This window comes from Oxyura jamaicensis, chromosome 4 (assembly GCF_011077185.1).
Source record: "Oxyura jamaicensis isolate SHBP4307 breed ruddy duck chromosome 4, BPBGC_Ojam_1.0, whole genome shotgun sequence".
In the NCBI taxonomy this organism is placed as follows: Eukaryota; Metazoa; Chordata; class Aves; order Anseriformes; family Anatidae; genus Oxyura; species Oxyura jamaicensis.
In genome coordinates, this window is record NC_048896.1 from 21,757,244 (window position 1) to 21,782,326 (window position 25,083).

The following is a 25,083-nucleotide window of genomic DNA, read 5'->3' on the forward strand; positions in this document are numbered from 1 at the left end:
CGTGCTTAGCCCAGGCCTCTCTCTGTTTTTGCTGCTAAGCCTCTGACCCCTAATCTTCCACATATGCACAACAGCAGCTGCCAGGCTCTTCTCCATGCTCCAGAAGGCCACAGACTGCCCCACAGTCTCAAAATAATTTCAAGACCACCAGAACATCATGTGGGGGCTCCGGGAGACCAAGGTCCTAGTTCAAAGCTGGCGGAGGCCTAGAAGGGAGGGTTTTAACTGAATAAACCTCACCACTTGGTATCGGGAGGAGGCTGCAGCAGTTTGCAGCATTTAAAGTCTCACAAATGTCTGTATAAAGGTAATGGGTCAGGTGCAGCAACAGGGGGTCTGGTGCAGGCCCCCATATGTGCACATGCCACGTAAAGCTCTGCTGCACCTTCAGTAACAAGTCCATCAACAAGCCCTGCCAAATTTAAGAATAATGATAATAAGGTAGGATCCTACCTTGTTTCCATGCCTAACTGACTGGAGTCCAAGTACCAGGAGCTGGAGCACTGCAGAACACTTTTTTCTCAGCTTGCAAGCCACGCATCAGGGTAGCAAGGTACAGCAGACCTCTTGCCCCCAGGGTCTACCCAGCCATGCAGCATCTCCACCAGTAACCTCCACCAAGAAGAGCACAAGGTAACAGCCAGAATCCCCTGGATTACTGGCCCAGAGTCCAACCCTCCTTGCTGAGACATTAAATTGAGGCTCTGTAAGAGAAAAACTAAAATATTTGTTATGCAAACAGGATTAACAGAGTATATGACAGCCTGACAAGAACGTGCTGACTGCCTGAAGCTGCAAGAACCTACCTAATTCACTCGTGGTTTCACCGTTTGAATGTGTTATTTTTATTTTAGTCCTATTAGGTATTTAGACAACTTGACAACATCAGTACTTATTCACCCATCCACCCTTAAGTCTACGAAGAACTGAAGTTATCTTTGCTGAAAGCATGGGAAAACAAGCCTAGCTGAGACAGCTTTGCATCCAGACCCTACAGCCTGAGCAGCTTTTGAACCAGCTGTGGACTGCATAATCGTGCTCTGGATTCATCTGTTACCATTCAGAGTGTGTACTCTGGGAACGTATAGATTCCCTTCTGCTCTTTCGGGTTCACCTGCCTCTATATAAGCTTACAATATTTATTTTTTATGTTGCCTCAAGGGGATATGCATGATGTCAAGAAGTCTGCTATTTGATGGTTATTCAATAGGCACACAGGAACTTAGGTCAATAGACAATATATCATTTTATTCAGCCTGGTATACAAAGGAAATACCCTTTATACTATGCTTTATATTACATTAAGCAGATGTTCCTTTTAATTAACCAAGATATATAGTCTGGCCATAGCTCCTATTCCACATGTGACAATAAATAACTGGTGAAACCGTAAGCTGGAGAGGAGTTCTGATAAAGATGAGGACCACTTCAGTACAGAACTGGAAAGAGAAGTCCCCTGGGTCTTCACTCCAAAATCACTCATGGAGTTTTCATTCCAGTAAGTAAATGAAGTGCTATCAATTGGACTGGTTTGAGTGTCTTTTGTTTTGTTGTGTTTTTTTTTTTTTTTTTTTTTTTTTTTTTCTCCCCCAGGACTGTATCAGACTTTCCATCTTACATAGGGGTGGAGCAAGTCAATGTTTTGATGGGAATGCCAAGGCATAAAGCAAGCCAGGCAACAGTGTTGCTCATAAAGTGTTCAGTGTTGTTCAAAGCAAATCCCCCTGAAAGAGAATGCTCAATCTTTTCAAAACACCTAGGAGGATTGTATTATCGCGGTACCCCTGTGGCAGGAAGATCTGAAAATTATCAGTTCCTTGCTCGCTGCTTGCTTTGACCCCTTTGCACAGGACACAGTCTGAAATAGCAAAGAAGATCTCCAGCAGATAGAGATGGAGGCTGCAGAGGTTTTCTCCCCCCCAAACAAACAAACAACAACAACAACAAAAAGTAAAAACTCCTACACGTCCCTGGATGAACCTCAGTGAGGCACAAGGGACAATACACTGAGCAGGTAACTGGACAGACACAGCAGGTACACACCACATCTCAGGAAACACCAAAATCCCATTCTTCTGCAACTAAGTGGGATCTCAGCACCATGAGATTTCTGAAGCTGTTTTTCTTCCTCTGTGTTGAAATAAGTGAGTTTATCTACAGGGAGATGCAAGAAATGGGAAGAAGGAGGCCTTTGAAGGCAGCCTTTGTGGCATTCTGCCTAATGATTCACCTGTCTATTAGTCACCCAATTTCACAGTTCATAAACTTTAAAGGTTGCAGTTATGAACGGGTCCAGTGGTCCTGGGATAAGAAAGTACTTGTCTTCCATAAAGAACATGAAAATAGCTTTGCGTGCTGCTGCTCTCAGCTGGTTTTAATTTTCAGACGTAGGTATGTGTGAGAAGAGAGTAAACCCATTTAAGAAAACCCATCAGCCCCGACACTTTTGAATCCAAAAGGGAGAGATGCCAGCGTGCATCAGCTTGCTGGCTAGGAGACACTGTGTGTCCATTTTCAAATACTTTCAAGATAAAACTGTTTTTTCTTACAGGCAATGGCCTACAGCTGCAGTGTGAGCACCAGCTGGATACAGCTGGATTTATACGTCACCATTCCCTTCACTACGAGACTTTTTCCTTCACTGGAAGATGACTATGTCTGTTTTCTTGCTGCTTACACTTCTACATAGATAATGGGATTTGGGCTCCACATTTAAAAAACTATGTTGCAAGTACAATGTAACTTGGAAAACGAAATCCTAACGTTATTAGTAGACCGATGTCATGGATGAGGTGCCCGTGCCATCAGGCTTTCTATAACCAGAGAACATGAAAAAACACAATAGGAACTCGTCAAGTTCACCACTCCTATTTCTCAGGAGGATTCCTGCTCTTCTGTAATCAGTAGTTCCATGCAAGCAATGACTTAAATAGGAAGAGTTAAAAGAAATTTTATTCCAGAAATGCTTTTTAAACCCTGGTAACAGTTCACTGTTAATTTCCCTGGGCACATGAACAAAATTGCTTTGAAAACACAAGAATCAGCTGGCAAATGTCAATGGCAAGGTAATGGATACATCCTGGAATTTACCCTATAGGCAGAAATTCACTTGCCATCACCCCTCGAGCAAAAGCCTGAGTAAGCAGATGGTTTCATAAGGTAAAGGTCAACACCTGTGTTCTGCTTTGGGACAAACAAGGGAAAAAAAGTCAAATGCCCATGTGTCCCCAGCTTACAGACATTTCAGGTGTATTCTTATCTTCAGTCCTACCTCATATCAGCTGCCACGTCTACTAGCTATCTTTGTGTGACCCGCCACTGGCAGAAGCATGGCTTGATGCACTGGAGAAGCTTTAGCTCACAGAGGAGACAACAAACAGTGAGTCTGCTCCATAAAAAGCAGAGCAGGGCAGTGAGCATTAAACCTCTGATGGCAAGGGGTAGGACCAGCCAGAACAGAAGAATCTTGAGGCTGAAGGGAATCGGTTGCACTGAGGATCACAAAACAGAAGCCGTGCTAAAAGAGAGCTGGGAGTTGTTTGTTGAATTGACTGGAATGGCAGAGGCTGGAGGTATTCAAGAAAACCAAGCAGGAAGCACAGAGACAAGCGAGTTCCTACACAGCTCAGTTTTTAGTGCTGTCTTCCTCAATGACTGGGAATTCATGCCTGGAGCTCCTATATATTTGACAGAAGAGCCCCTCAGTGACTGATCAATATACATTAGAAAACAAACCATTACAGCCATAAACTTTTACCCTCAAAAACTGCTCTCCCGATACTTGAAAGCATGAGACTGGGAATAACACACAGGAATGTATTTCAGCCAGGAAGCTGGTGTTTGGTCTTCAGACCTGATGCCTTCAAAAATTCTTTTCTTCAGAAGGCGGATTTTCTAAGTTTGGGAATAGGTCAAAAATCCCAGTTTTCCATGGATGAATTGCATATCACCTGACAAGCAAATAGTGATCAACAGACCTTGAGGCTTTTTGATCAGAACAACTCAGAGTTACTGTAGTGCCGCTGTAGAGACCCCCCCGCACCACTTGGAATGGATGGCAAAATGAGATTTCTTCTTTGTGAATGATGAGGATGTTTTGCTGCCTACCATTTAGGAAAAGAATAACTGCCATTTAGAGGCTTAGTCTAAATGTAGGTTTCAAAACAAGCACCCCTATTTTCAAAAATGTACATTTAGTACAACAGACAAGCCCCATTTTTCTAAATAAAGCATGTTAGGTTGGGCACTTAAAACAATATTTTTATTTTCAAAAACATTGGAAACCTGATGGAAGCTGTATTTCCAGCCCACCAATAGCTGCTGAGTTCTAATCATCTTTGCAGATAGGCTAAGTCATTTAGCACTGCAATGAAAACCAAATCTTTTCAAAGTTGAGGCCTCAAAGGTTAAAGGAGATGCAACATTTCAGTAATGTCGCAAGAGATTCCCTGAAAACACATGCAAAAGTATCAGAATAGATGCCATTTCCAAGAAGAAAATAAACTATCAGAAAGAATGCAAATTGACAAGTGTCATTATTCTTTTTCTTGACCAGTCCTTGGTATCTCTCAATTGTCCTACTTTTTAAAAATAAAAGGATGTTGCCATAGTGATATTACAGAACCTGCAAAACTGTCCCAGCTATTCATCATTGGAGATTAAAATATATTATGAAATGAGTTTTAATATATTATAAATTATACATACTGCAATACCAAATTCTATTATAAAACAGGCTTTAAATAACATATTGTGGAGCTAGAGTAGCTCTGTCCTGCAGTTCAGGTGGAAGATTGCTTTGTATTATAAAGTCTGATTTTTCAGTCTCACTAATGGCCCCGAGAAGAAGTCATCCACTATGAAATTTTATCTCCAGTGTTTTATTCATTGCCGGGATTTTTTCAAGCAGCTGCTAGTGCTGGAGGGAGGCATTGGGTTAGCTTCAGTGCGGCTGCCTGGGCACCCAGTGTCATTCAAGGCGCTGTTAGCGGTGCCAACACTTTCATGTGGGGCCAAGAGAGGCAACAAAGAAGCTGTGGCAGAACTTTGCTTTTCTGGATGGCAGCTAGAGGGCCAGAAGTGATGCCCAATGGCATCTCTAATGGCTCTAGAGGCCTGCTTTAAACTGAACCAAGCCAGAGAAATATATTTTACTTTACTCCAGGGAAAGTGAGGTTAGAAAAAAAATAATCCGATTTGCTTTTATAAAGGGTCTTGCCATGGCATTTCTTTTCCCTGTGTTTAGGAGGGCAATGGGAATTGACACAGTGAAAGAAGCCTTAAATTCCCTCATGAATTCTTCCTTCCATCGCACATAGCGGCATGTTTAGTGACTATGAGCCACTTTTCATTTCTGGGCTGGAGAGCGCCTCTCTGCACCTAAAGCTTGGCAAGGAAGATCTTTTCATTGCCAGGTCCCAGCCACAAACCACCTGATCTTAAAGGTCTGGGACACCTTGCAAGGCACTGAGGGCAGTAGCCCACTGTGTCACCTTGAAGGTAGCTGGCATTGCACCGCAGTGCCACGGTATTAACTCCTCCAAGGGATTTCAGTCCTACAAGCAACAGGGAGAGCAGAGGGGCTTAAGTTGAAAAAAAATAAAAGCCCTCCCAAACCCCCAGAGTAGCACAGGGCTGTGGTCACTGGTGTCGAAATGCTTGTCAATTTTATATCCGCTTTACATGAATATTTTGAGCTTAAAAATCACTGCTTGCAAGAGTTTGGGCTGCTAAAGCATGAACACTTGCATGATCCTAGGAAATGCAAAGGGGGACTCGAGTGTCTCATCGATTTCGTGCCAGCTCCAAGGTGTTTTCATTAACAGCCAACTCTTCTGGGTGCTCTCCAGCAGCTGGGTGACTAGTGGCCAGCCAAACACGTGTGAGTGCCTCATATGGCAGAATTTATGCCGTTCCTCAGCATGCTGTGGCAAATGCAATTTTTCTGATTGCACTTTAGGATTGCAGCTCTCAAGCCAGCAAGCAGTAAGGGCAAGAAACGCTAACTGGACCGTGTCTCTTGGCAAGCAAGTCACAATCTTTGTGACTTATGCTATCTGTCACCACGAGACATCGGGGGCTGGGGGTATCGCTGAAGCTAGGAGATGACTTCTTTTCCCACAGAAATGCAGTGTCTTACATACTGAGGGCTCACACGATGGGAGTTACCCCAGAGCTCTGCATAAATCTTGGTGGCATTTGCTGTTTTTTCCGAGCGTCAGACAAGTTGTTTCCTGACTTGCGAGTGGAGCAATGCATTTCATTAACCTGGCTTTTATTCGTGCTAACTCAAAAGGTCAGAACCAGCAGCCTGAAAGAGTTCCCTCATTTTAACAATGAAGTTTTCCTACCAATGAGCATCAGGCGCTGCTGATGCCTCAAAAATAAACATTATGCTCATAGGTCTCTCAGGCATGGTAAACTTGCTATGTATCTTGCGGCTGCCAAGCTGGAGAATTTTGCACCAAGTCCCCTGCTTGCTGCTACAGACATGCCGCTTCAGATCTAAGCTCTCCCACAGCCTTCTCTGTAGTTTTAATCACACCCCTCGTGCACATGACACACGAGAGCCCTGACATTATCTGAGCTCATCATCAGTCTCTCCAGGAAGACAAACCCGTACGTATTTGACTCGTGTGATCCACAGGTTGTTTATGTCTGTATCAGAGACTCATTCTAAATAAACTCTGAGCCTGAGGTTTTTATGATCTTATGCCATCCAGGGGTTCAGACAGACAACAACTTCACATTCAGAAGATCACACACGCAGCCAACAGAGTCAATCAATCTGCTTTGCCTCCTTGCCCTGCCTTGTGAGCAAGACCCATGCTTGCATCCTTAAACTGTGTGGCACCGTAGGTCAGCATTTGTCACCTGAAGAGAAATAAAGATGTACAATGCATAGGAAGCTCAGTCTGCTTCTGGACAGGCTAGAATAGCCAGGCTTTCACTACCAGCTCTATCTGATGCACGGATAAATCAGGCCATAGTTTTCCCTTGTTCTCTCCAGCTAAGCTAAAAACCCCATTTACATTCAATCAGAAGCCTTCCTGGAGCATAAGGAGAAATGAGGAAAGAGATGAATCAGCAATTTTGATCAACAAACTTCTCAGACACAAAAGAAATAAAACACAAACTTGAATGAACATAGATCAGATAAACCCCCAGCAGGGAGCACCGACTGTCTGGATCGAGCCACTTGATGTGTCAGCTTGATCATCATTTCACACGCACTAAATAAACCCACATGAGCTTACTGATATTTAAATTAAAGCAAGTACCATTTAAATTGCAAACTGACTCTAGTCAAGCATGTACCTCTGAAAAACACAAGAAACTTAGCCAAAATAGATAAGCAATGAAACCAGCAGTAATTTATGGAGATGCAAGGTTGATGAGTCTTTCAAAAGAACGTATTGACCATGTTAGAGCACTCCCAGGCATATGGGAATGGGGCCATGTATTTCTCAAAGCAAACAGGAAAGCATCAATGAAAAGAAAAAAAAAAAAAAAAGAAAAGAAAAGATAATAAACTTGTGCTGCTTGGCTTCTGGCTGTCATCTCATCTGATTACAGGGAAGGGCACAGCCTGGGCAGGATGCTCGTGCTGTCCCAGAGACAGAAGGATGCAGCCTGACATGGTGCAGCCCAGCCTGTAGGTCAACAGGAGGCACCTCCTTGGCAAGTTGTGTGATTACAGACAAACCCACGAAGAAATGATCCTCTGAAGCCACAAATTAACCTATGTACAAACCTAATAGCTTGTGCAGTTGGCAAGGTACCTACTTGGCTTACTCCGGGTGTGAAGCATGTGGCTCTGCGTGTGTTTCCGGCAGCAGCTTTGCTGCCTACTGAGGCTGGAGAAAGCACCCGGGTGGTCACTGGATGTTCAGAAACACATCACAGAGCATGCAGATGAGGGTGAGTGATGTGAAAAGGTTGGTAACCAGGTGTGAAAGGTCCCACGGCACTGATATTTGGGGAGAAGAACAGAGCTTACGCCCAGATGCCCCTTTTTGGGCACATACTGCTGTCCGCTGCCCATTGCTGTACCAAGGATGGGTCCTTCCACATTGCCACTTGCTCGTTTTCAGCATCTTTGTTTGAAACTGGAGGCCGAGTTCAAAAGTCCCTCACACAGAGCCTGGCACCGCTCACTGTGAGAAGAAAACACGGGATGACTATAAGGAACATCTGCACTCACCTTAAGGCCATCTCATCTTACCAAAGAGAGATGATGTGACAGGCACGTAAGTGACAGTTCAAGGTTTTCTCTGATTCTTTAAAAAACGAAAAAAAAAAAAAAAATTCCCATGATATAGCTGGGCTCACCTAGAAAGGGAAAAATAAAGGAGAAAAAAATAGATTTCCTATTTTCCTTTGCTTTGCTTCTAGAAATGGTTGAATAATTTTCAGCTCCAACTTTTCCAAAGCATTAGCCTGAGGCAGAGAGCAAAGGCTGAACACTGCAGCACCACAGGAAAGCTCTAAATACCTGCTCCCAGTTCAAAGCCTCCTGCAATGCCAAACGCTATTATAAGTAATGCCTCACAGCACTGCCAAAATTACTGCAGCAATGTGTACCCTTCCTCACCACAGTCCCGGTAACTGGGACAAGCCCTCTGAAGATTTGAAGGTTGCATTTTCTTCTCTCCATCTCTTTGTGTGCCACCAGTGCCCATCCATGCCTAGAAAAATGGCACTTCGCAGCAGCAGCAGAGAAGAAAGTGCAACACAGGTGAGCCCCGAGGCCTCCTGGAAGCCTCTGTGGGCACTGCGAGGGCAGAGACCTCAGCAAAATGGAGCTCAAAACCCTACAAACCAGCACATGCTGCTATATTTTGCTTGTGCCAGGTGCAGATTGCCCCTGTGCAAGTGGTGAACAGGTCTCACTTGACCGACGGAAGCACACAATACCCAGCCACCCGAGGCAGACAGCCTTACCAGCAGCAGGTTTGTGTATTTGCTGGAGGAGATGCAGCCTGTGATGGTGCAGTGAGGGGCTTTCTCGAGACCTGGAAATGAGCTCGCATGAGCAAGCACGCAACTTGCTCTCTGCATTGTTATTTTGCAACCCCTAAACTGCATTACTATGGAAATGAGGCTGACAGCTCTGCAAGACTGAAAAATTCCAGGGAATCGTGAGCTGTTGGAGGATTTTTTTTTATTTTTTTTTTAAACGTGGCTGTTTTAGAAATGACAGATGCTGAAATTATATAGACACATGAACAATTTGTACACATACTTCACAAAACTGAAGAAAGTCAACTTGGGGATTAACATTTTTAACTCCTCGTTTCCCTTCTTAAAAAAAAGGCAAAGAGCTCCATCTTGAAATCTAAGGCACATACTAATCATTTCCAGCACACAGAGTTATGTCTAATTACTTGCTAATTGTTCGTATTCCTATAGAATTCCACTGAAAGTAAAAGTTTGTGGCAGGTAAAACATTGCTGGAATATTAATTGACTTGTAACACAATATACCAGATGATCAAGGACCTTTTCTTAGTAGACATTTCCATTTATGAAGGAGGGATTCTGAAATTTTCCATGTTATCAGTCGAGTTTAATTGCACTTGGCTAGAAAATAGATGGAGGAAAGAAAAATCCTGGTCATGTCTTAGATACTCATTCATTTCTCCTGTAATTTAAGCATTCAAAATTGCATTGAAATTACAGAATAGAAAAAAAAATGCCACAGAGCTTTAAAGGCAAACCATTCATATCCTTACTCCCATCAGATCCTTTCACACTGGCAGCATTTTATTATGTGAAGAAGAAAAAAGAAAAAAAAAATCTGAAAGTACAAAAAATTTGTACTTAACCAAGTGAACCACAGCTGTAGAGGTTTCTCTGATCTCTGACTAATTTTTGGAGGCTGCTGCCTGTTCTCAGAGGGGGACTGGAGAGGGCTCACGGGAGGACTGAATTTCACCTGCAGCACCGGCAGACCGAAACCTCCACCCAAGCACATGAGGCAAGTTCCTCCCAGCTTCATTTTACGCCAGCAGACAGCCTTTGAAAGTTCACTTCATTTACTGAATTTCTGATATCCCAGGTAACGTAAGCATTCAAATATGAGTCAGTTGCTCCAATCTTTATTCCAAAACCAAGGTTTTTCCTCCCACGTGCATTCAGTGAGCCAGTCATAGTTGGAGGATGAGGCCTCTGCAATACCCTACAGTTTCACTGTCAGGATTACTGTGACAGATGTGGAAGGAACATGAACTGTTGCCAATGCAACTTCTTGAAACAAAGATTAAAATAGTAGTATGAGTTCCTTTTTCAGACCCTGCTAAGCATTCAAATTCCCAGTACCTCATTTTTTATAGAGAAGAGCGTAAGAAGAAGGAAAGTGACACAGGCATGAATCTATTCAGGTGACTGTGATTGACAATGAGATGGTGAAGGACAGCACTGAAAATGGATCTATGAAGAGACCACAGAACTAATTCCTTTTGTGATATAATCCTGACTCTAAGCTACAGGAGAAATGCTAATACATTAATCTATGTCTCTAATGTCACCATTCTAATTTAATACATTACTAAGGAGATAAATCTCTGAATACATCCTGCATAAATAGCGCACATTGTTATGATTTTCTTAATAAGCCGTGGAAAATTAACACAGGCATTGCTAGCAGCTTCATACCCTAACACAAATGCAATTTATTGTTTTGTGGGATGTAATGTCATACACATATACAGGCTAGTTATGATATTACACTAATTTTTGCAGGCAGCCTTGAGACAGATGACAAACTAGAAATGCAGTGTGCTGCCTGATCCTGTCCCTTCTCGGTGCGGCTGCTCAGTATGAGGCGTAGCAGCACCAACACAGGACTAGCAGAGGACATTTTTAGCTGACAAAGCAGGGTGGAAGACAGGAACTCGCCTTTACATTGAGGAAATGGTTGATGGAAAATGAATTTGCTTTTTTTCCTCAAGGCAACTGCAGGGCAGTGAGTTTGAGGAAGCGCTGCTCCGGCCCTTGCAGCAGGGACAGAAAAGAAGTGGCAGGACAAACCACAAGTCTTACACACTTGTACAGCTGCACTCACAGGTACCACCTAATTTCTCCACTCAGTCCACCCGTGTAGTAGGAAATGGCTCCTTCCACGTGAAAAGTTGCAGGATGTTTTTGCTGATCCCAAAGCACGATGTCAAGAAATCTGCTGGGCTCGCTGACAAGTCTGCCCCATGGTTGGGTACCCGAAAATGCCTGGACGCTGAGACAAGAAAACGTACCTTGGAGCAGGGGACACTGAAACAGCAGCCTAGGGGTAAGGCCAGCCCAGTAACACCCTACAGCTGTTAAGCAAATTTGGATGGGAAAGAGATAGGGATGAGTAGAAGCACCATTTTATTTAATTCCACAGTCCTTCCTGCTGGACAGCACTGGAGAAAATAGCAGGAAACATCCTGGTATTGCACTACAAATCTGTGGTGCCTTGAATAACACAAGCAGAGCTGGTCTCACATGTCACAAAATGAAAGCAGAGATGGAGAAGGTATAAACAGCAGCAAGAATAATTAGAGAAGTGAAATGGCTTCTGTGCAGAGATTTAAAAAGAAAAGGGCTTCTGTCTAGAAAGTACGGTACAGTAGAGATCTATAAAATTATGAGCTGCATGGAGAAGAAAGAGTGTAGGGAACGACAGATCATCAATTTCGAATGCAAAAACTCAAGACCACAAAATGCATGTTTGCATCTGACAGCAAAAAGCACTAAGTTCAAGAAGAGACCCAACGAGGTGCTTCTTCATGAGATGCACAGCTGAGCTGTGAGCCACAGGATGCTATGGATGTCAAAACCTTTGTGGGAATTTGAGGAATTAATGGGAGAAAAATCCTTCCCAGATTAGGATGGACAGAAGCACTAGCTGTGGCCCTCAGCACAGGGCATGCATCTGATGTGGGATGTGCTGTTTGATATAGTGATACAGAGAGGGAATTCACAGCAATGTACTACAACCCAAACATCAGTCTTCAGCTGCTGGTAGTGCTGACAGTACCCGCTCAATACGATGCTGCTGGCTCCGCTGTGCTGCAGCCTCATCACTGCTCACCTCGAGGACGAGCCGGACTCAAATCCAAAAGGTTCCACCACTGAGCACCACAAAGGTCCTCGCTGCATGGGACATCAGCAATGCAGTGCAAGGTGCCAGATGGATCTTTCCTTTTATCATGTACAGGGAGGAAGAGCAGAATTGACCCCTCTGCAACAGCAAACAAGCAGCAGTTGGGTAGCACAGGTCTGGTTTTGCAGAGCCAAACTCCAGCACGGGACTGGCCGGGAAGCACAGCAACAAGTCAGGACTTCCCTCTTCCCTCCACAAAGATGCAGCAGCCAAAGAATTAATCTGTGCTTGGTTTTGCCTTCCTTGACCAAATGCTGCGCTGCCATACTGCACAGAACTCAAGTCAGCAGGGCAGGTTTGATCTTTGCCAATACCATGACAGGTTTGATTTATTCCCAGCTATAATACACACTTGGACCGTGGCTTCTGGCAGCTTGCTTTACTTCCAGATCAATGGGAAATTACTATTGCAGAGAAGCAGACTTGGGGAGTGGATCTCCTTTGCTCTCAGGCACAGAAAGCCCACATTACTTACACATGGAGAACTCTCTCTAGGCTGTATGAGGAGCGTAAGGGCCAAGTTTCACAACTTTCTTTCTTTCTCCCATGCATTACCAAGAACCTTTCTGGAGCCATTTTACACACCTGTGGCCTAAGAGCCCCTTTGGATGACCCACAGTATGCACAGCTTAGGGAAATTTCTGCAAACGATTGCAAGATAACAAAGAGCAACCCAAAACTGGCTCCTCAGGGGGTTATCTCAGGTGGATGGACTGTAATAACAAGGGTATAAATGAAACCACCTGCATTTCCTGTCTCCTCATGGGCTCTAAAGTTTAAGAGATAAAAAGACTGGGAAGCAAAGATGTAGAAAAATCTGTATTTCCACATTTTGGGAGACTCCTGTAATTCCAGCATTTCATTCCAATTCAGATGGAAGTGGTGAGTGTTCAAGTTTGGAATGCAATATGAGCAAAAAGTTTCAAATGTTTTATTTGGGCCTAACTGAAACATTTAATCCACCTTCAAAATGTTTATCTGCCAAAAACCAAAAGAAAAAAAAATGTAAAAGGAAATCTCTGAACAGAAGAGGAGCTCCTAACCTAACCATCACTAAAAATCAAGATTTTACTCACTAGAAATCTATTCTGGAGGAAGATTGTTTGTGAACAGATATGTGAAAAAATAAGCTTCTCAGACAGCTTCTTTGAGAATCAATTTTAGATAAATATTATGAAACCACAAGTAGCATGATAAACATGCTCGCTATGTTTCTTCACCCAGCTACAGCTGGGAAACCAAGCAATAAATACTATTTATTTATTTTAATAGTATGCTTAGCGAAAGTATTACTAATATTTCCCAAGCTTAAAATCATCCACGAATGTATTTTACCATGAGGCTCAGCATTTTCATAGTAATTTACAACTTTAAAAGGGTAAACTCTATTACTCTCTGTCAAGCCAACAACTGGGGAAGTGCGGAGCATTACCGTATGAAGTATGATGAAATTTATTGCTGCAGTCATTAGTACATATCGATTTTGTTTATAACAACCCAAGGGGAATACTAAACCGATTACCCCTGTGCTGTGCTCGCTCTCGCTCTCTGACAGGAAGCAGGCATGGCAAGGCCAGTTTGCAAATCCCCCTCCCGCTCACCTTCCTCCAAGGATGGCTTCTTGCAAGAGGTCAGTGTTGCTTCTTCATTAAGGGCTTCACGCTTTGCTCTGTTGTGTGGCTCCTCCATGCACTGCTTGATTTTTAAGACTTAGCAGCTCGTAGACCACAAGGACACCCACACGTCGCGATCTGTTATCAGTAAACATGTTATTACATATATCAACCCCTTACTAAGCATGATTTAAACCAGGTTTGGGGGCTTTTTGCAATGTTATATCCCCACCCAGCCTTGAATCACAGGTCCTAGCAACAGTGGGACCGGCTGAGGACTTCTCTTAAGACTACTGAATTATTTCTGAAAGATACAAGTAAAGAGACTTTTACTCTGGAAAATCTGCAGACAAATGTGGTTTCTTGCTCTGACTTGTGTGGTGAAGCTGCATTATAGGCAGATGCTGATTACATTCTTAACTGATCAAAGACGTGGTTTTTCATACTTGTGTAAGAAAACTAAGTATGAAATTCGATTTAAAAAATCAGAGAGTTTCACTTCAATATTTAATTGAAAAATATTTAATTATTTTCTCTCTGCAATTAGGACAAAAGAGGTGCTGAAATAGAATTTCCCACATTCACACCATTTTGAACATCAGGGGTAGCTCAGAAATTTCCCCTAATTAACCTGAAAAGACTGACAGTTATTTCATTCCATTCTGTCTACCATTTTTATTTAAAAGGTATTTCTTTAATTGAAGAGAAAAAGCAATTTCTGTCTTAATGACGTGAGTCCAGAGAACTGAGCTTTGTGGAAAAAAAAAACTTGCTGAATTAACATGCAGGAAAAGGGAAATTACTGAGCTTGTGACTGCAGGGCCAGCTTAAGAATCACCTTCCTCCAGACCAACCCAGCAAAGGGAGGCAATGGATGTGTTTCTCAGACTTTGGAGCTGCAAAAAAAGTTACCTTCATGTCACGTTTTGTTTTTTCTGCACCACGATGGGTGAGTAGCAGCCCAACTCACAGGTAACTCAGCGTATTACTCCTACAACAGGCGCGATGAACCAAACCCCACAAGCAGCCCAGAATGCCACCTCTGGGCAACTGATGTAACTCCTCTCTGCTCAGAAAATGTTAACCTAAAATCAGGTCATCTGTTGCTCAGAAGGTCCTCATTTTCTATCTGTTTTCCCAGTTTCGTGGGCTTTCTTTTTTTCTTTTTTTCTTTTTTTTTCAGCCTGCACTACGTTTGTGTTTTTTTCCCCTCATTTGCTGTTGTTCTTCCCTTTCACATAGCAGCCGGCTGCTGGACACTCAAAATCCCTCCTGAAGTCACTAAGTAATGCCACCACTTACTGCTTTCCACCTGCAGTCCCATCATCGCTAATTACAGCTCCCATAAATTAGTTCACTGGTGACATCTCGACGAAGCCATTTATAAATTGCTGTAATGCCGGGCAGCCCGGCTTCCTGATACGGGTAATGACGACCTGTAAACACCAGCAGACTGCATGGGAGGGACGCTGTGGCAAGTTCCCCACTGTTACTGCCCAGCAAGTGGCCAGGACAGCGGAGTTTTAATTTTATCCCTTGCACATAGGATTTTCCTAGGTTGATCGAAGCAGAAGGCATGTACTTTGATTGCCAGTGCTCCCCACATTCACTACAAGTTGAGGGAAAGGGGGGGAAAAGCATCCTGGAAGTGGAGAGCTTCAGTTCCTCGCTGGAGGAAGCATTCAACCAGTCTGGACGTGTGCAGGGAAAATGGGGACTTGCCAGCCTTGCTTACACACAGCACTCCCTTACAACACCGAGATGCCTCGAAGGGTAAAAGCTGTAGCTGGAAAGCAGAGCAGGCAAAGAAGTGTATTTGTGGCCTCTCTGTAAGAGATGGGATGGGATCTGATGCCTTTAGAGGCCTCAGTCACCCCAAGCAGCCATCGAGGTGCAAGAGGAGGTTCGTGCTGCCGAACTGCACCCAGATACACCTCAGAATGATCGTCTCAGTGAAGTCCCAACACTCCCTGACACAGTTAATACGTCACCAACCATTTGGGGAGTTTGGTAACCGTAGCTCCAGCCTCAGCAATGCCCCAGGCCTCCTCAGGCTCTGCTAGGCCGAGCTGCAGAAATGCAGACCTGCACTGCCAGCAGTCGGGTGCTGGGGTGGCAGCCGGGAATCCCTTCTGGCTGCAGGAGCCTCCGGGACCATGTTCACAGCCATCTGACCCACCTGAAATGAAATCACTGCTTGTGCTGCAGGACTGGCAATCACAGAACAAAGAGCTGCCGTTTCTCCCCGTGAGCCAGAGTTAATTTGGTAACCATTTGCTGCTTCAAACCCACACTCTGTGACCCAAAGCATCAAAACAGAATAATCACTAGGTAGTCATCCTGGAAACACCCACGCCACAAACCTTCAGTGACAGCATGGGAGAAAGAGCAAGATAAAAAAAAAATACAGATTTTTTTAAAAAGAAAAACAACAAGTCCAAACTATTAGTTTTTCCATGGGTACTACTGTAAGGGTCTGAAGAAAGGGGCTATTTGAAAACCAACCTCCCAAGTGCATCGACTGTTTCTTGCTTGCAGAAAATCCCAACTTAGGGCTCCCATTGATTTATGTCACGTTTAAAAGCCTGGTTCTCTTGAGTTATTCCATCACACTTCAAGCCGAACAATTAATTCTTGTTTTTTTTAATAACCTCCTAGTGCATAGGAAGTTTCTGGAGCTACATACAGCACTACAGAAATGAGTCTCTTCGAAAGACGATGAGCACACTTATTCCCATGTATTTCAGAGGTTGACCTGCTCTGATAGTGGCGGCCTTTCCAGCGCAAGGATGCATACACGGGACATGCCTGGAACATTTTGTTACCCTGGTGCCATCTGGATGCCTAACATGAGGAGCCTGTCAGCAGGTAGGAGGCACATCCTATTCACTTGCCACGTGCACGCTTTGTATGTGGAGGTAACCAGAGAAAAATGGGTTAGTTTTTACCAGGCAGCCTTCCCCCATGGCCATTTACCATGCTCCAGCTGCCTAGTTAACAGCAGCACATCAAGAAACCAAATCGCCAGTCACCAATCCACCAGCACAAAGACCTCACCAGTCACCCAGGACTGTTCAAGTCACAATTTTGTGCTCAGACCCTGGAATATCTCAGCAAACTCCTTGCCCCATTCCAGCTCAGCATCTCCCTACACCCCATGTATCCTCTGGGGCATTGTCCCAGCCCCACAGCTCCCAGCTTCTCCAGTGCCAGCCAGCTGTTAGCTCTCGGGAGACACATGGCCATGTCTTTGGGCAGGACTGCTGCTCTCTTCCTCATGCTGTAGGAGCGAGGAGGCCCCTTGAGCTCAGTACAGCTATGGCCATTAGGGAGCACACCGCAGGACAGTGCTGCTTGATTTGTCCTGGCTTGGGTCGTAACCTCAAGCATTTCTGGGGATCATGAGAGATTACCTCTGAGGAGTTTGGGTTGTCTCCAGCACCAGAGACGCCTGTGCTGGAGACAACCCCACGTACCTCCAGGAGCAGACTGAGACCTGCTCCCACACCTCGATCCTCCAGCAGAAAGCCCCCATCTCTGCTTCCAGCATTGGAAAATGCATCTCTTCAACTCAACACAGGCCTGTGTCACCTAGGACGTGGGTATGCAACCCCTTCAGCAACTGCATGAAAAAGGCATGACAACTACTGCAGCCTTTCTCCCAGTTACACCAAACACATTCCTACTTGCTTACCCTTTTGGGTTTAGATTTTCATGCTGCAAAGGTTGAAAAAGGGTGGCCTCCTGCGTGGGTGAGGAGGAAGCCTTTTGCAAAGTCTGGCAGCAAAGCTTCCTTTGGATTATGCTGGCATACTTCTCTGCCTTTTGTTCCCCCACTCAACTGATGTCTTGCTAATGGTCTCTCATTCTCTTTCACATCTTCTTCCCTAACCATGATGTTTGAAATCTCAGGCATAGCAATGCTGGCGCTGGGCAAAAGCGGATGGCAAGGAGGGGGAGAGTGAGCACCTGAGCAAAACTTGTCACCTGTTCTTGTCCAGCACCACTATGTTTCTCCAGCTCTTGCAGCTCCTTTCAGTTTGCCACCACCACTTGGCTCAGCTTCCAACAGAGCACAGTGCAACCACAGCTGAGCTTTGCAGTCACCCAAAGGACAAAACCTGGAGCCACCTGGGGAGCCTGCACATGGCCTTGGGTCCCTCCAGCCACAACCACATCCAATTTGCAGCAAAGGCTTTGGCTTTTCCACCCATGTGTATCCTTTTGCTTCCTAGGCTCACAGCCAGGTTTTTTTGGGTGTAGGTGGCAAGGACAATCTCTCCTCTAGACCAGTCTAAGAACAAGTCAGTGGCAAACCTGGAGAGTTACCAGTTGCAATACTTTTCCAGGGACATTTGTGCTTGTGCCCCCACTGGCAGAGAGATCACCACAGGCTTGCTGCTGCGTATTTGTAAGGAGGCCAGTGCTGCTTTTCTTTTGCTTCTGTTTTGGGGGGATTGGAGTACAGACTGACTTACTGCCTTACTCTAAATTCCAGGACTGTGGAATAAAAATCATTTGCTGTTAGTCAACCAAAGCTGTCTTTTCTCTCTCTATATTGATTACTCCTGAATAATCAATCGACATTTGGCACAGTCTTATTTATAATAACTCAAGTCAGCAGCAGCATAATTTAGAAACTGGCTACTAGGCATGTGTTGGTAATGAATCGAATCCATGGATAATTCAAATTCATAGACTAAAAAATTACATTTAAATAATGTTAAGGTTGTGACAACCTGACAAAAGACTGCAAATTCAACGTGAAAACTTTGCTTCCCTCTGCGGCTGGGAGGAAAGCCTGGAGAACACCGGAGAAGGGACCGGCATTTGCTGCCTCACCTGCAACCACACACCACCTTTCAGTCCCTACCTGGATGACACCGCCTTTGTGCCGAGCTGAACTGCAGCCCTCCTCCTTGGCAGCCACTTCTAGCGGTGTCCTTTCATCCCGTAGCAGGGAGCGGATTTGTATTTTCACACAACAGATTGCTCAGCCTGGTACCAAGCCAAAAGGAGTGGGGCACACAAACCTCCCCTGGTTTTGTGGGTTACTGAGCTGCTGGTGTGTTCAGCCAGTTGTTGCACAGAAATGGGAGAAAACCAAAACCCCTGAAGCTCCCACTGATACCCAGCTGCTGTCACAACCCTCAAAATGGTCCTTTTACTGCAAATAGAGCCTGAATCTAGCTTGGAAGGTTATCCTTAAGCCTGCAACAGGAGACACCTGCCATTTGTAGGTAACCTCACGCTGAGCAAACTAATGGCTCCTTAAACAGCTGGCTTAGGCTGCTCATTATCCCATAGGATTTAAAAGCCACAGAAGCCCATCCAGATGGATGCACATACCCACAGCCAGCCCCAGAAGCACAGGTATTCCCCAGAAGCTGGCACTGCCCGTGACCACCAGCCCTCAGCACGTCCCCGTCACATTCCTGAGATGGGTTTGTGCTTTTGAATTGCCACGGTGTGGGACAAATTATTTGTTTACTCTGAAAGCATTCCAACAAATTATTATTTCTCCAAGTGGAAACCATGGGGAGTGCTACTGATTGACTGCAGCACTTTTTTTTTTAAATAGGATTAAATAGCTAATAGTTCATTAAAGCCATCATTCAGCCAGGCCAAAGTGGCAGAGCAGCCTGGTTGGGCAGAAGCCCTCACCCCAAAAAAACAGCACCCAGGACTCACCACTTGTACTCTGAAGACGCAGATGATACCACGTTATTGGCACCTGAGGTCTCGGAAGCTGTGGAAGTAGAGGTTCACTTCAGCCAGAAACGTGAAAGATCAGTGCTTCCCCAATATTTTCAGCCACAGACTTAGGGTTAAATGTGAATCCTTTGCTCTTCCCACGCGGATGGGACCAACACTTGAGTTTCGGACACACAGCACCATTGTCTTCCTAACTGCCCTATTAACACTGAACTACACAGACGGACACAATGAATGATTACACACCTTAGGGATTCAGCGTTAGGCTGGTATAAGGCAGCCCTTCATGATAACTGACCGTACATCTATATTGCCACCAAAAATTAAAATAGATAAATAAATAAATAAATAGACCAGAGAAAACTTATGGCTGCGTGCTGGATTACAAGCAGTATGGTCTTTGCAGTAGAAATTCAACTATGGGAAAATGCACTGTCAAGCCCTCATTCAAACCCTTAATTACCAGCGCTTAACCACCACATACTATTGAAGGAAACTATAATTCATTTTGAAAAAGACCTGGTTTATACCTATAATTAAACTAATCATAATTAATTCCAACAGCTACTGGTACAACTATTGAAGTATTAAAGAAATGCATTGTCATGAATTGCTTATAGCATTGCTGTGCTGGAACACAAGCGTGCTGCTTGGAGCACCGGAGGCCGAGCATCCATGCTGCCACAGCGGCGCCTTGGGTGCCAGGTCGTGCGTTTAGCAAAAGCCACTGAAGTTTCCACCTTCGTTTCACCCTCACTTTTTCAAGTGGCCTTCTCTCCGGCCTAAGCCATGTCCAGATCTTGGACTTTTACTGGTTCTAAGATCTCTAACACGTCTAAGATCCAACCTTTTTCCTCTACGTGGCAAGTTAATCTTTTACACTTTTCCTGGAGCTGTCCCACATGCCTTTTACCAACTCACCCCATTGCCAAGGCCCCGTTTTCCAACCCGCTGTTCCAAGTACACTGCTTCCCCTGCAGCTGCACCCCTAATCCCACACAGAAGAGCCTTCCCCTGCCCATACGGCCCTTCACCCTTTACTGCAGCCCAGCCTCGCTCCCTGACAGCAGAAAATATTAACTTTCCCTCTGCTTATCGCTGCCTTAGTGCCTCTGCTGCAATTTTCTGCGTGTTCTTGCCATCCCCTCTGCAGTGTCTGAGCGACACGAGGAAGGCTAAGTGTGAGGAACACCCAGCCGGGAAGAAAGCTCTCAGGGAGCAGCAATCAGGGCTGGGGGATTGTAATCAGGAAAGAGAGGGTGGAGAGAAGTTGCAGTTTCTTCTCTTTCTTTAAACAAAATGACAGGCAGACTGAAGGGAAGGGAAATACTCCCGTACAAATTCTGGGTTATAGCTGCGGTGTGGTGCACTACCAGATTATAGTGTTTTATTGCAGAGCACTGTTAAACGGCAGGAGGCTTTTCAAGCATCAGTGTCAAATATTGTGTAATCTGCTAAGTAATAAACTATTAAAAGAACACGGAGCACATCATCTTTCTGACTTGCACAGTTTGCTTACTGGCTTCTATACATGTCTGCTTTTTAATTTCACCGCCAGAACACATCCAGCTGCTTTTATTCCTTCCTTTCACAGGGCTGGCTGGGTTTGGTTTTGTGTGTGAAAGGCAGCTCCTTTCAAGTGTACGGGTTCATATTCTTCAGCAGCCTTCAGACAAATGCGAATCTTCAGGGCTTTTAGCACATTATCGGCCAGCAGAGCTGCCTACCTTGTCTCTCCTTCCTTGCAGTGCTGAGCAATGCTCCTCTGGCTTTGTCTGCAGCGATGCCAAAATCGTGTTTGTTCCCTCATGGTTTCCAGGTGCCCTCTCTGCTCCATGAACAAGCCCTCGGTGACAATATACGGGTCTGAATTTTTTAACAAGGTCAAAGAAAGGACATTCAGCACTTTAAGACCATCTCGCAGGGTAGATTTAAGCAAAGTGCTCTTGTTTGAAGATGTGATTATTCATTACTGTCAAATTAAGGATGAGACCCTTCACTTGATAGAGGCCTAAGCTGCCTGCACTGGGCTCTCCTGAGGAGCAGCTACAACTGGAAGTCCCTGGCAGAGCTCTCCCGTATCTCACCAGCAGAAGGGTTATCAGCACTGACAGAGACAACCAGGAGGTTTGTCTGGTAATTTAAAGGAGAAGTTATCCCAAATGTCCTGCTTGTTCCAATGTCAACACCTTGCTATGCCCGTAATCTTCTGTCCTCTCTGTCACTTATTTTGACTATGTCCAAAACCACACATTTCAACATGTGTGAAAAGACTGGGGGGAAAATGACTTTTTTCCCCCAGCCTGGGACCATTTTTGTTCCTTCTGCTGAGACAATCTGAAACCAAAAACTTGAGCACTCTGTCTTCAATATCAGATGGTTTTGATCCATGTCACAACTTGGGAATACAATTCTAAAAATCTACCTCACCTCCAAAACTTTTACCCTCCAGAGAGTCCTGCTGTCCACACACACTGGGCTGCTTCTACACACACATCTGGAGAACCAGGGAAAACAAGTCCTTTTTTGAAAGCAATCCTCCTGGAACACTTTCCTGAATGTTTTATGCCATTGCTTCTTTTTCTATTGCATGTATTACTACCACATCTTGAACGGACCCTTCAAGCAAAGCCTCTTTTTTAAGTTGGTTATGAAAAATTCTCTGTGTAAACGTGTTTGGCTGTTTCTCCTGGTCCCTCCAAGACTCTGTTTTCTGCGTGAACAGAAGCCTAACCTGACTCAAGACACCCTTCCCACACGTGCACTAACCAATAAGTGAACTGCGTGGGTGAAGAAAACAAATCTTTCACCACTTCTCTGCTTTTTTTTTTTTTTCCCCAAAGGCTTTGAAAGAGAAAAATTCAGTAGGAGGTAATACATCAAGATGAATGGCACCAGTTAGTGAGGTGTGAGGTCCGTGACTTCCCAGGGTGCTGTGTACACGCAGGTGAGAGATTTCAGCCTACCCAATGGGGTCCTGTGCAGCAGAGAGAGAAAATTTCTTTGTAATCTTCACCAACAGCTCAGCAAGCCAGAGCTGATCTTACGCTGTTGATTTTAAAGCCAACCCTTTGGGAGAAAACCATGTAAATACATGGGTGGCATCTAGCAGAGTGACAACTGCTTGACGTCCCGCTGGGTGGGTAATGCCTGGCCCGTCAGTACAGGATCTCACAAGAAATCCAGCGATGCAGGTACCGAAGATAAAAGCCAGTGGCCGACCTGCTCCACAGTGTCACTTTGATCTCAAAAGTACTATTAACCTTCACCTGGAGTTTTTGTTAACGTAGAGAATATTCACATGTACCCTTAAGAGCCGTAATGAGCTGATGGCAGTGATTAATTGTCTGCAGCAGTTCTGCAATAGATGAACGCATATGATATCTCATTTATCAGAGAAATAACCACTTCTTTAAAGTCCACGATCAATCAGGTGAAAAGACGCGGGATTTGTTGACAATGCCAGATGCACTTAAGATGAGAAGGCTGTTTTAAAGAAATGATTTACTGAAAACACGATGCTTCCAGCTCCGTTCTGCCCCCCTTTTTGCTCTGAGCGAGTTCAGTACACAACCTGATTATAATCAACACATCAGACATCAAATGTGAAAGGTAGGACTTTTGCCACAAATGGAAGAATCATTTGCTTATTCGCCATTTATTTTCCTCCCATTTACATGGAGGCTCCAGCAGCCAGCAAAAGCTGTGGGTAGTTTTGATGGCTTCTCTAATGTAGCTAGTTATATGAGGTATCACACAAGTGTACCAAGGAAACCATGGCTCTGTTAGGTGGCAGAGCAGCCAGGAGCCTACAAAGTACCCATGACTTCTCACCCACAAAGGCATCTGCTGCCCAATATCACAAAAAAAAAAAAAAAAAAAAAAAAAAAAAAGGATTTAAATTCTTTTTACCCTAAAACTTGTTTTGCCTTCCAAAATTGGAGTTTTTCACAATGTTTCTTCCTTGATGACTTGGTAAATAGGGTATTTTGTGCTTTGTTGTTTTTCTTTAAAAGATGTTTTTTTCAGTGGTACATTTCAAAGGTAAAAATAGCTTTGAAGCACCTGCTCTGAAATGTCGCATTTATTTTGCTTTTTTAGATGCAAGCTGAGAGTGGGGCATGAGTTGATGGAGAGCAAAGGGCCTATCTTTTGCCAGCTGAGTGAGCTCTGGGATCAAGGTTTCTCCTGCGTGACTCTTAAACTTGAATTTTATTGTGCCTTGCATCAGTCCGTGTAGGAGGAAACACCCTGGGCTCTGCAGGCCATTCCTCTTCTCCCTTCCTTGTTCACTGATCAACTATAGACAAAGTAATTTAAAACAGTCCAAACCCCAAGAAAAAAAAAAAAAAAAAAAAGAAAAAAAAAGGAAAGAAAAAGGAAAGACTGCAGGTCCTGGGGGGAGAATTGGTGTGAGGGAGCAAACAGTTTAACTACTGGTTAATCCAGCACAAGGTGAAAAGACCTAATGAAGGAAAATGACTGCTCGGTGGTTCTCGGTTGTTATGCTCCAAATGCTGACAAACCTTACAGGCAGAGTCTGTAAATAGCAGCAACCTGTGTGGTAACCTCCGTGTCACCTCCCTTCACCTCCACTAGACAGGTGGGATGCCCTGCTCAGAGCAGCACTGGGGAAAGTTCGTCTCCTGCCTTTCCCTCTGACCTTGGAAAGGCCATCTACCCTCAGCCAGCAGAGCTCTCAGGTGGGGATTCTTAATTGTACTCAGGAGCACTCCCATTTTGTATGAATGCAGAGGGATGTGGACACCAAACTGACTTGCTGCTTACAGAAAGATGAGTCCAAGGTACGCAAATGGCCTTGTTAAGAGTCAAACAGATCCCTCTCAGGTTTAAAATTGGGCAGCTGCCCAAGAAGCTACTTTTTCTGAGTTCATTGTTTTTTTCCGGAGAGTTCTTTGTTATTAGCTATAGGCTGCTGCTAATGCACAAAATGCCTTCGTGGCGGACAAGGTAGGGTCACCCAAAGGCTCGAGCCACCCAGGCAACTACCCACCACCACCACCACCACCACCCCTTCCAATAAGAGCAGTCTTCTGCTGGATGCCCTCAGTCAATCAATGCCATTTAGCACCTTTGTGCAAAAAACAACAGCGGAAAATACGGCTATTTTTGTGGTGGTTCAGCGTGGTGGATCAGTGGAGGGTGCAATCAGTGCCAGGATGGGTGGGGAGCTGGGGTGGGCAGAGGGAAGAGGGTGATGACCCCTCTGTTGGGCACGTGGTTTTATGAGAACAGCTCACTCACCTCACCAAACGTTGCCCCTGGACTGTTGACGCCTTTGAACCGTTTCTTTCTTCTATCCACTCATGTCAAGCATGATGGTTAGGTTGCTCCTGGCTGGTGCCTCCACATACCTGGTGGTGCAAAGAAGGATCGCTCAGAGGAGGAACAGCTCACTGCAGAGAGAAGGAAGGGCTCAAAATGGGTGTGGGTGTTTTGAAACCTCATCAATCCAGGGCATTTTATGACAGCGTAATTAGCACTAGAGGCTGACAGGAGTGGCAAAATACATTTATCCCCAACTGAGGCAGATAAAACCTGTATTTCTCACCTGAATTATGGTTTTCAAAACCCTATCAAAGGAGACAGA

General features: G+C 44.7%; 1 long non-coding RNA gene across 3 annotated transcripts; it reads right to left on the reverse strand.

Annotated features, from left to right (window-relative positions):
* Window positions 1-1,227: 1,227 nt before the first annotated feature.
* On the reverse strand, window positions 1,228-24,812 carry LOC118167141. Of its 3 annotated transcripts, XR_004750964.1 has the most exons (4): window positions 24,738-24,812; window positions 13,746-13,895; window positions 12,019-12,222; window positions 1,228-6,873 (listed from the first exon to the last, which is right to left on the reverse strand). It is a non-coding gene; the product is annotated as an uncharacterized LOC118167141 (long non-coding RNA). The 3 variants fall into 3 exon arrangements; XR_004750965.1 differs by lacking the exons at window positions 13,746-13,895; window positions 24,738-24,812 and adding an exon at window positions 12,620-12,734 and having other exon boundaries at window positions 12,073-12,222; XR_004750963.1 differs by lacking the exons at window positions 13,746-13,895; window positions 24,738-24,812 and adding an exon at window positions 12,620-12,734.
* Window positions 24,813-25,083: the final 271 nt, after the last annotated feature.